An 11,413-nucleotide genomic window follows, 5' to 3' on the forward strand; every position below is an offset into this window, starting at 1 on the left:
GCGTTCCCTGTGGGTTCGATATCTTTTATTACTACAAGTGTATACCGTGCACTTGCGAAAATCGCTCAACAAGTTTTTGGCGCCGTTGCCGGGGAACGCCAAATTTTTTAACAAAAATTTAGATTTTTCGTGTTTTATTTCGAATCTAGGTTTATAAATACTTATTCAAACTTTTATATTTTATTTATTTCAAATTACTAACATATTTATTTTTCAAATTCTGTTTTGAAGGTAGTTTCGGTTCGTGCAAGATTTCAGGTTCATGCGCAGTTCTCGAAGTTCAGGCACTACACCAGACCTTATAGACCCAGAAATTGAAAGAACCATTAAAAAGAACAAGAAAAACAAGAAAAACAAAAACAAAACTCCATTAAAAACTAGAGATACCGAGCCAGAAACTATGGCTACACTTATGGATTACGCTAGGCCAGGAGTGTCCGGTGTAACCAACAGCATAGTTAGACCCCAAATAAATACAAACTAATTTAAAATTAAGCCAGCATTGCTTAATATGTTGCAAAATAATGTAACATTTTACGGGTTGCCTAACGAAAATCCTAACACCCATTTGACAAATTTCCTTGAAGTTTGTGACACTTTTAAAATAAGATGTGACTGCCGAAGCAATCAAACTTCGCCTCTTTCCTTTTACTTTGAAGGACAGAGCCAAAGAATGGTTAACTTCTATGCCAAGCGCAACGTTTGAAACTTGGGACCAACTTGCCCAAGCATTTTTATCAAAATATTTTCCTTTAGCAAAAACCGCAAAAGTCATAAAAGAGTTAACATCTTTTTCTCAACATGATAACGAAACTCTTTATGAGGCTTGGGAACGTTTTAAAGAACTTCAACGTTTATGCCCACACCACCAATTTCCCGATGCACTTTTAATGCAAACATTTTATAATGGATTAAATCCTACAACTAGAGGTTCATTAGATGCTATGTCGGGAGGGTTATTTATGAAAAAGACATCTGCCCAAGCAATAGAACTTTTGGAGGAAATGGCGATTAAGAGCAGTATGTGGCCCGCAGATCATGGACATATAGCAGTGGCGAAACCATCATCCTCGAACACATCATCGGTCAAAGGTATAGTGAATCTTGATCCAGTTGTGATGTTACAAGCCCAATTTTCTGCCTTATCGCACAAAATTGATAGGTTTATGGCACCGTGCGACTCTAATGGTAATCCAATCCCAGCGGATGTGGATTATGAAGGTATGAGCGAGATTGAACATGTAAATTTTGTCCAAGGGCAAAACCAAACTAATAATCCTTATTTTAATACCTATAATCCTGGATGGAGGAATCATCCTAACTTTAACTGGAGAGATAATAATAATAATGCGAATGCTAATCAAAATCGTACCAATAATTATCAAAATCAATCAAGAGATACGATTAGCACTTTATCTTCTAAAATCGACAAATTTATAGATGCTATGAGTGGAAAAATAAGTAATCACGATGATGATTTTAAACGGATCGAGAATAAATTCGATCAGCTTATTAAAAACCATTCATCTAGCATCCATAATTTGGAGGTTCAAATTGGACAACTTGCTAAATCAATTCCATCCTGCAAAGAGGGAAGTCTTCCCAGCCATACGGAGGAAAATTCGAAAGAGCATGTAAAGGCTATCACTCTTCGTTCAGGGAAAAATTACTTAGGTCCGGAAATGCCCGGAGATTCAACTTTACAAGGAACTGATTTACCAAAATCCAAAGAAGATACATTAAACACAAAAAGTTCACCAATTGACTCAAGTAGAAAAACTTTTGTACCCAAACCACCTTTTCCACACAAAGTCCGAAATAAGGACTATGACAAACAACTTTTAACATTTTTAGACAAACTTAAAAATTTGCACATTAATTTGACATTTATGGATGTGATTACGTAAATTCCCAATTATGGTAAGTTTTTAAAAGATTTAATTTCAAAGAAAATTAGTTGGGAAGGGATTTCATCCATTTCACTAACTGAAGATTGTAGTTCAATAGTATCGAGTAATTTGCCTACTAAACTCAAAGATCCCGGATGTTTTACTATTCCGTGTAAATTGGGAGATATTGAATTCCCAAGTTGTCTTTGTGATTTAGGAGCAAGTATAAACTTAATGCCATTATATATTTTGATAAGTTAGGTTTAGAAGAAGATATCAAATGTACCAATATGGTTTTGCAATTAGCAGATCAAACCACTAAAAGACCATATGGTATAATTGAAGATGTTTTAGTTAAAGTCGACAAATTTATTTTTCCTACCGATTTCGTTATATTAGATTTTGCATATGACGTTAATTTTCCACTAATTTTTGACAGACCGTTTATGAACACGGGACGTGCTCTAGTCGATGTGTCGGAAGGGAAAGTAGTCTTAAGGGGTAAGATCGAGTTTGATATGAACAAAGCGATGAAATATCCTATGGAGGAATTCGCTTGTATGAAACTTGACTTAGTTGAAGAATGTGTCAATGACATTTTTCAACGAGAACAAATAATAGAACCTATAATGGGTGAAGAATTAGAAGAGAAGGACCCAGAGCCTTTGATTCGAGAAGATGGACCAGTTCCGCCTTCAATTGTAATTCCCCCTAAATTAGAACTTAAAGAGTTACCAAGCCATTTGAGGTACGCTTTCTTAAGCGAAGGCGATTCTCTACCTATAATTATCTCTAACAAATTAACACATGTTCAAGAAGAAAAATTGAAAGAAGTTGTTAGAAATAGAATAGGAAGTATGGGATGTCAAATTTCAGACTTAAAAGGAATTAATCCTAGTATTGTAATGCACAGAATTCACTTAGAATAAGATAAGCCACCTAAAGCGGATAGGCAAAGACGCTTAAATCCGAACATGAAAGAAGTAGTAAAAAATGAGATTACTAAACTTTTAGACAATGGAATCATTTATCCTATTTCAGATAGTGAATGGGTTAGTCCAATCCATTGTGTACCTAAAAAGGGAGGCATAACTGTTGTAAGGAATGACGAAGGTGAATTAATACCTACGCAAACCACCACCGGTTGGAGGGTTTGTATAGATTATAGGAACCTTAACAAAGCAACCAGGAAAGATCATTTTCCTCTACCTTTCATTAATCAAATGATCAAAAGGATAGCTGGTCATGCTTTCTATTGTTTTCTAGACGGTTATTCCGGATTCTTTCAAATTTATATTTACCCGAATGACCAAGATAAAACAACCTTCACATGTCCTTATGGAACCTTTGCATATAGGAGAATGCCTTTTGGTCTATGTAATGCACCAGCAACATTTCAACGTTGTATGACTGCAATTTTTAACGATTTCATTGAAGATATCATGGAAGTTTTTATGGATGATTTTTCAGTTTATGGAGATTCTTTTGATGCATGTTTACAGAACTTGGACAAAAGTCTGTCTAGATGTGAAGAAACGAATTTAGTGTTAAACTGGGAAAAATGTCATTTCATGGTTGACGAGGGAATTGTTTTAGGTCATAAAATATCTGAAAGAGGATTAGAAGTGGATAGAGCAAAAACCTCAGTGATAGAAAAATTACCCCCTCCAACTACTGTTAAGGGAGTAAGGTCATTCTTAGGACATGCAGGTTTTTATAGATGATTTATTAAAAACTTCTCTGTAATCTCCAAACCACTTACTAACTTACTCATGAAGGACTCAACCTTTGATTTTAATGACAATTGTGTTAAAGCTTTCGAAACATTAAAGGCAGCTTTAGTCAGTGCACCCATTATTGCTAAACCCGATTGGGATTTACCTTTTGAAATCATGTGTGATGCAAGTGACTTAGCCGTCGGATGTGTTTTAGGTCAAAGGAAGGATAAGAAACTTCATGTTATTTATTATGCAAGTCACACACTGTCAGGTGCACAATTAAATTACACCACAACCGAGAAAGAAATGCTAGCGGTAGTTTTTGCATGTGATAAGTTTAGGTCGTACCTGTTAGGTTCTAAGGTTATTATTTATACCGATCACGCAGCTTTAAGGTATTTATTTGCTAAAAAAGATGCAAAACCGCGTCTGATTAGATGGGTTTTGTTGTTACAAGAATTTGATATAGAAATCAAAGACAAAAAGGGAGTAGAGAACCTTGTCGCCGATCATCTATCAAGACTCGAAGATGAAAACGGTCCTATAGGTGAAACTATCGGTATACGAGATGATTTCCCTGATGAATATCTCTATCAAATAAAAAGTGTCATGTCACCATGGTATGCGGATATAGCAAATTATCTCGCAGCCAACGTTGTTCCAGAAGGATTAAATTTCCATCCAAAGAAAAAATTCTTTTCTGACGTTAAACAATATTTTTGGGAAGATCCTTTCTTGTTCAAAACTTGTGGTGATGGTATAATTAGGAGATGCGTTAGTGAAAATGAATGCGGGTCTATAATATCAGAATGTCATTTTAGCTCTTATGGAGGCATAACGGCGTTAGCAAAACAGCGGCTAGGATATTAGAATGTGGATTCTTTTGGCCTACGTTGTTTAAGGACGTCCGTTCATTTATTATTCATTGTGACAAATGTCAAAGAACCGGGAATTTAGGAAGGAAAGATGAGATGCCTCTCACAAACATATTACAAGTTGAAGTCTTCGACATGTGGAGAATAGATTTCATGGGACCTTTTCCCTCTTCTTTTGGTAAAACTTACATATCAGTAGCCGTAGATTATGTTTCAAAGTGGGTTGAAGCAATTGCAACCCCGACAAATGATTCTAAGGTTGTTATTAGGTTTCTTGAAGATATATTTTGTAGATTTGGTTGCCCTAGAGTCATTATAAGTGATGGAGCTACCCATTTCATAAACCGAAGTTTTGATGTACTTATGAGAAAATATGGAGTACACCACCGCGTATCTACGCCATACCATCCTCAATCGAATGGTCAGGCGGAGATATCAAATAGAGAACTCAAATGGATTCTAGAGAAAACAGTTTCGTCTTCAAGAAGAGACTGGTCTTGTAAACTTAACAATGCGTTATGGGCATACTGTACTGCATTTAAAACACCAATAGGAATGACACCATACCGATTAGTGTATGGGAAAGCATGTCATATACCAGTAGAATTAGAGCATAAAGCCTATTGGGCTATTAGAACACTTAACTTTGATTTACAACAAGCAAGTAAGAAACGTTTGCTCAACTTAAATGAGTTGGATGAGTTACGTCATTTATCTTACGAAAATGCAAAAATATATAAAGAAAAGGTGAAAAAATGGCACGACGCTAAGATTAAAGTCAAAAGCTTTAACATTGGGGATAAGGTGATGTTATTTAATTCACGACTCCGATTGTTTCCAGGTAAACTTAAGTCTAGATGGACAGGACCATATTTAGTCATTAAAACATTCGACTATGGATCTTTAGAACTTGAAGGACCCAACGGAGTTCGCTTCAAGGTTAACGGTAATAGATGCAAAATTTATTACGAAAATGTTCCAATTAAGGAAATTGAGTTCATCACACAATTTCCTGAAGATTAATTCGTTAAATTTCGTGTATTTTTTCTTCATTTTGTTTTGTTTGAATTTTTATTAGTTTAAATTTTTAATTTTAAGTTTTATTTTAGTTTTTATTTTTTACACATGTCAATTTTATGATTTTTAGTTATTAGATGACTTTATATTAAGATATAGATACATGAAAATATGTTTAAGTCATGTTTTTAATCAGATTTTAGGTCAATAGTTCGAATAAAAAGAAATTCGGTGATTCTCAGCCGAGAATTTGGAATTCTCAGTTGAGAATTTACATTTTCAAAATTGTCCAACCAGGTAAGGGATTTTCTGATCTTATCGAGAATTTATATTCTCGGCCGAGAATCAGAAGTATAGGGTTTCGACGCCTGATTTCCGCAAGGAAATCAGCGTGTCGCGACCAAGAATTGGGATCCTCGGTCATGACACGGGTGTTTTCTGCACCATCAGACCTGTTTCTTCTTCATCCTGCATACACAACTTTTCAAACTCGAAAAATTGAGTTTCTTCAACTTTCAGAGGTTTGATTTTATGCCTTTTCGCATCAAAACAACACATTCTTTCGTCCTATGATTCCTATAAATAAATCATAGAGGTTCAGATTTCTGTTACTTCATTTTCTTTTTATCCCTGTCAGAACAAACTTCTGTTATTCTAAAAATACCATTATCAAATAAGTTACAGAAACATTTTTCGTTCCTAAAAAACCATGACTACCAAACACAAATTCCCCAAGCAGATTGCTGCTTCGCGCAATAAGCGTCCTGACTTATCAGAATGCTACGGTGCGCCGTTTCCTATTTACAATCATGACGAAGGCAGACGCTACTACAGACTTCGCTATACGTTCTTCATGGGAATGCTGTATATGGATGAGTTCTTAAATAATGAACTCGGGATAAACGATGACATGAATCGCTATTTAGAGAGATTGGGATGGACCAAGTTCGCCCACATGCGGTTTCCTATTATTGGAGACTGGATTCTCGAGTTTTTCTGTATAGTTCGTTTCGTGAACAAACAAAGGGTGCATCTCAGTTTTCGTCGGGATGGCGAAACCTTTACTTTTGGATACCCTGAATTACATGCCTGGTTTGGTTTTCCCCCGAGGGATACAATCAAACGTCATCCTGGCAGAGATATGACATCCATAGATATATGGAGGATGCTAACAGGATTTTGGCATTTCAATCCTCGACTCGCCTACAACCAACCCATCAACTCCAACTCGATGTTGTATCTACACAAATTTCTGTGTCACAGTTTGTTCGGTCGCACATTTAGTAGTGTGGTTAAAGACACAGATTTATATGTCCTTGGAGATATATTCCAAGGCAATACAGTTGATACCTCCAAAATTCTGATGGAAGGTCTTGTTGCCGCTTCTCGATCCAAGGATAAGAAGATTGGTTTCGGCAATATCATTTGTGGGATAATTCTCGGGGTCAAGGGAACTATTTCTGTCCCTTGGAGCGATGCTGAATCTTTTCCAACGTTGGACTATGAGTTCTTGGAATATGAGGGCCTCGTGAAGCGTATTTTTAGAGCAGGCCCGCATTTTCTTTCTGCACCAGAACGTCAAGCTTTCGTGCAATTGAAAATTGAGCGCTATAGGGCTAGAGAAATCCCGATTAATAGGGATGATTATATAGAATAGTTTAAGTTTGCTAGTTTTCATTTGTAAATATTTGTGTGTTTTGTGTTATTTAAATACCTTCTTTGTTTTTATGTTTTGTTTAATTTTGTACATATTTGATTCAATAAAAACTTCTGTTCATTTGATTCAATTTCTTATTTTGATATTGGTTTAAACTATCCTCAATCCATATTGAATAAAACTAATCAAAGTTGCTTATAGTAAGATAATAATGCTAGAAATAAACTAATATGATTTTTATATTTGAATTCACAAAATATGTCCATTACTTCATCACATTAATCCGTTCATATTTTGTATCAATTAATTAATAATACATGAATTTGTATTTATTTTCATTAATATCGAATCATTTACCTTACATGAATAAATGCACATTAATGTTTCATTCAATTCTCATTAAGGCATTTCTATTTCATTATTTTTCCAATTAATAAGGACAAACCTTTGGTTTTCCTTATAATTTAATGCTTTTCATTTATGATTTTAATTACAGGTACAGTTTTAATAAGGTTCAGGACGTAATTAATCAGACAAATACACGAACAAAGTGAAAATGCGCGAGTACAAGTCACCAGGGCCCGATTCTCGGCCGAGAATTATTAATTCTCGGTAAGTTCGGCAAGACAAGGCCAATTTCAGAACGAAATACTCTCTGAAATTGCTGTGTCGCGACCTATAGGCAGATTAATTCCGGATTTTTGCACTATTTTTGAGCCTATTCCTATTCCTACTCTACCTATACTTATCTCTATTTCACCCTATATATACATATTCCTTACACAAACCTCACATCACCTCACTTTTTACTCAATCCCTTACTCTAAACTCTTCCGAATACATTACTTTTACTCTTCCCAATTTATTCATTACCCTTTCTAATTACTTAAACCTTTCAACTACCAAATCTCTCATTCAATTACACATTACAACTCCCAACTCATCTTCACCCTTTGCTCTTCTCTCTTTTCATCTATTCTTCATCTATTTTTCACACCCTAAACACCATTAACATGCCTAGAACTAAGCGTGTTGGTCACAAGCCACAAGTTACGGAGGCAAATCGCCTTAGGGTACATTGCGGGGCTTATTTCGACATAGCTTCCGAGGAAGAAGCTAACCGTTTCACTCATTTTTCCAATTCCAAAAGGGAGTTCGTGGACATGCACTTCCTTGACTTCGATTCGGTAAGAGAGTTAAATTTCTCTACTCGGATTAATGCTTTCATTGAGACTTTGGGTTGGCAAGCTTTTATTTCCATGCGTTTTCCTCGTATTACGGAATATATAGTGGAATTTTTGGTCACTTTGACCATGAATAAGAAGAAAACATCAATCTCCTTTAGAAATAATGGTGTGACTTATACCATAGATTATGAGGCTATGGGAAATATGTTTGGTTTTCCTACTAGTGATTTCCATGACAAGCCTAAGGATTTTGATAACGACACAATTTGGAACACTCTTTCGGGTCAAGATTATTTTAACTCGAAAAACACTTCTAGTAAGATGATACGAGACAATTGTGTGTTCTTCTTTCACAAATTTCTGAGTTTTTCCTTATTTGGTCGTGTTGAGAGCTCAAAGATTCAAGTTAGGGATTTGTTCGTTCTTGATTGCTTATTTAAGGGTTTGAGGGTTGATAGCATAGGTATGCTATTTGATAATTTATATAGTGCTTCGAGGGCTCATACCATTCAAGTCCCTCTCGGCAATTTTATCACCGCTATTGTTTTGGGTGCACGTGGAGAGCTAGTGCCAATATTGAATATTTCGGCTCTTGAGCGGGCTCACTTGTTGCTTACTTCGGTTCCTCCCGTTTTTATTTCTTATGAGTCCCGTATTGCCCATCTTCGTGGCACTATGGGTGGAGGAGCTTCAAGTTCACAATTTGTAGGTACCGAAGAAGGCGAAGAGGAGGAGGAAGCGGACATTGCACCATAAGCACAACCACAACCCCAAGCACCTCAAGATGATGATCCGGTTGATTTAAGGCAGATTTTGAACCAAATCAATTCACATAATCGACAAATGAATTTGCGGATTGATGATTTGGTGGAAAACAATATGGTGATGAATGACAACCTCAACAACTTAAGGAGGGAGCACAAATCTACTCGTCGCCGGATGCTTTCATTTTTCCGTCGCCAAAATGTTGAAACCTCACCATCTCCGACGGATTCACCTCCACATGCTTAGGTTTTATCAAGTCTTTCATTCCTTTCCTTATCTTGTTATGTTGTTTTTCAATTTAAGTTTGGTACACTATTTATCTTTCTTATTATGTTTGGTACAATTTTATTTTTATTGGATGATTTTGATTTGTTAAATTTCTTTATTATTTCGTGTGATTTATTTCGTACTAATTTTTGTGTTTTATCAATTTTTGCACCAATGAGGACATGGTCCAAATTAAGTGTGGGAGGAGATATACATATATCATTTTTACACGTATGAATAAATGCGAGGAGTAAGAATAAATGTCATCCCTTTTACCATAAAAAAACATATTAATATTTCTAAACAATATTTTCAAATGCAACACTTGTTTTATTCAAATGCAACATATATTGCAACACAATTTATTTAAACATTATTTTTTTATATACCCATATTGATAACATCGAGATATTATCATGAGGACTAAAAGAGATATTTGCCTTTAAGTAGGCCACGTAGCAAAGGAAGTCAGCTGGCGGATCTCCCTGGATTAGCTCTAAGAGATCCGCTGGCGGATCTATAAGGCGAATCTCTCCATTCACCTTGGTAACGGCTGGCCGCCGACTCGGCCATAAAGGATCATTAAATGGGTCATTAACTGTCTTACCCACCAGGTTAAGAGTAACTTGTAACCGCCATTAAATGAGCATTAATGGGGACTTTCTAGTTACCTAGAGGTTACGAACTTCTCAACTATATATAACCTACCATTTTAGACTATCAATGTACTCAGACTTTTCTATATTCTCTAAGCTTTGTCAATACAGTTTGTCGCTACCGGATTTTTCAGGGTACAAACACCGGAAGCTAAATCGGTCAATAGTTTTTCCTAATTAAAACTATTTTTTAGAGTCGCCACCAATCAGAATTAAGGCGTGATTGGACACCGGAAATGATTGAATTTTAATGGATAAGTGGGTCTGCGAAATAGAGATTTTTGGTTCGTTTGTCGGTTACGTGTAGGGAAGAAAAACTTGATTAATCACCCTACCCCGCCCAAATATTGGTACTAAAAGAGGTGATTTATTTGTTAACTATTTGTTTTACTTTGAATTGTCGATATAAACCATACACTCGTGGGTTTTTGGATTATTGGGTTTATGTTTGTTTTAATTTGAGATTACGTATATAACATACACATAATCGTATTTATTGAATTAAAATCTAATTTTACCATAGTATATCACATATACTATAAGTAAAGTATGGATTTTAATAAAAAATATTTTAAATGTATTATTAAATTCAAATGTCATTTTTATATCGATTTGAATTAATTTAGTTAATTTTATTTATTCAAAATACCATTTTGAATTGATTTATTTTTATTTTAAATACGCATATAGCATATACGTAATCATATTTTATTGAATTAAAATTCAATTTTATTTTACGTATATCACATATACGATAAATAAAATTTCACTTTTAATAAGGAATAAATTCAAATGACGTTTCTACATCGATTTGAACCTAGTTGGATTTATTAAAATTCGAGATAACATCTCGAACCGATTTATTTTGGTTTTGGAATCGGGTATATCACATATACACGATATATTTATATTCTATTTTTTTTATCTAACAAATTAAACGAATTATGTGCAGATAAATTTATAAAATAGTAGTATTTGGCAACAAAATAATAATTTGGGAGATATTTAACTAATTAATATACCTATGATAAATAAATTAGCATACGAAAAAATTGAAATTTATAATAAAATAAATGATGTACATAAATATTTAAGTAGATAGCCATAATTAGAGAATACATGAAAATAAATAGGTTGATCTAACAAACTAAATAACTTCAAACTATTGGGATATGAATTAGTTCATGGAAATTAAAATTAAATTAATAGAAAAATATTAAATTAATCTCATTAATTTTTTAAATTAAAATGAAAACAATTAATTACACTAACTATCAGTGCATGAAATAAAAGAAAATGGGCCAAGAGTCTTACCTGATCCATCAAGAAGGAAGGCCGAGAATGGTTGGGCCGAAATAGACCCGTTTTCGTGCCTCTGCTGG

At 34.7% G+C, this 11,413-nt stretch overlaps 1 non-coding gene across 1 annotated transcript; it reads right to left on the reverse strand.

Moving 5' to 3' along the window:
- Positions 1-767: 767 nt before the first annotated feature.
- On the reverse strand, positions 768-874 carry LOC136225207 (small nucleolar RNA R71). Its single transcript, XR_010686934.1, has one exon. It is a non-coding gene; the product is annotated as a small nucleolar RNA R71 (small nucleolar RNA).
- Between the last annotated feature and the right edge of the window lie 10,539 nt (positions 875-11,413).

This window comes from Euphorbia lathyris, chromosome 3, assembly GCF_963576675.1.
Source record: "Euphorbia lathyris chromosome 3, ddEupLath1.1, whole genome shotgun sequence".
Classification (NCBI taxonomy): domain Eukaryota; kingdom Viridiplantae; phylum Streptophyta; class Magnoliopsida; order Malpighiales; family Euphorbiaceae; genus Euphorbia; species Euphorbia lathyris.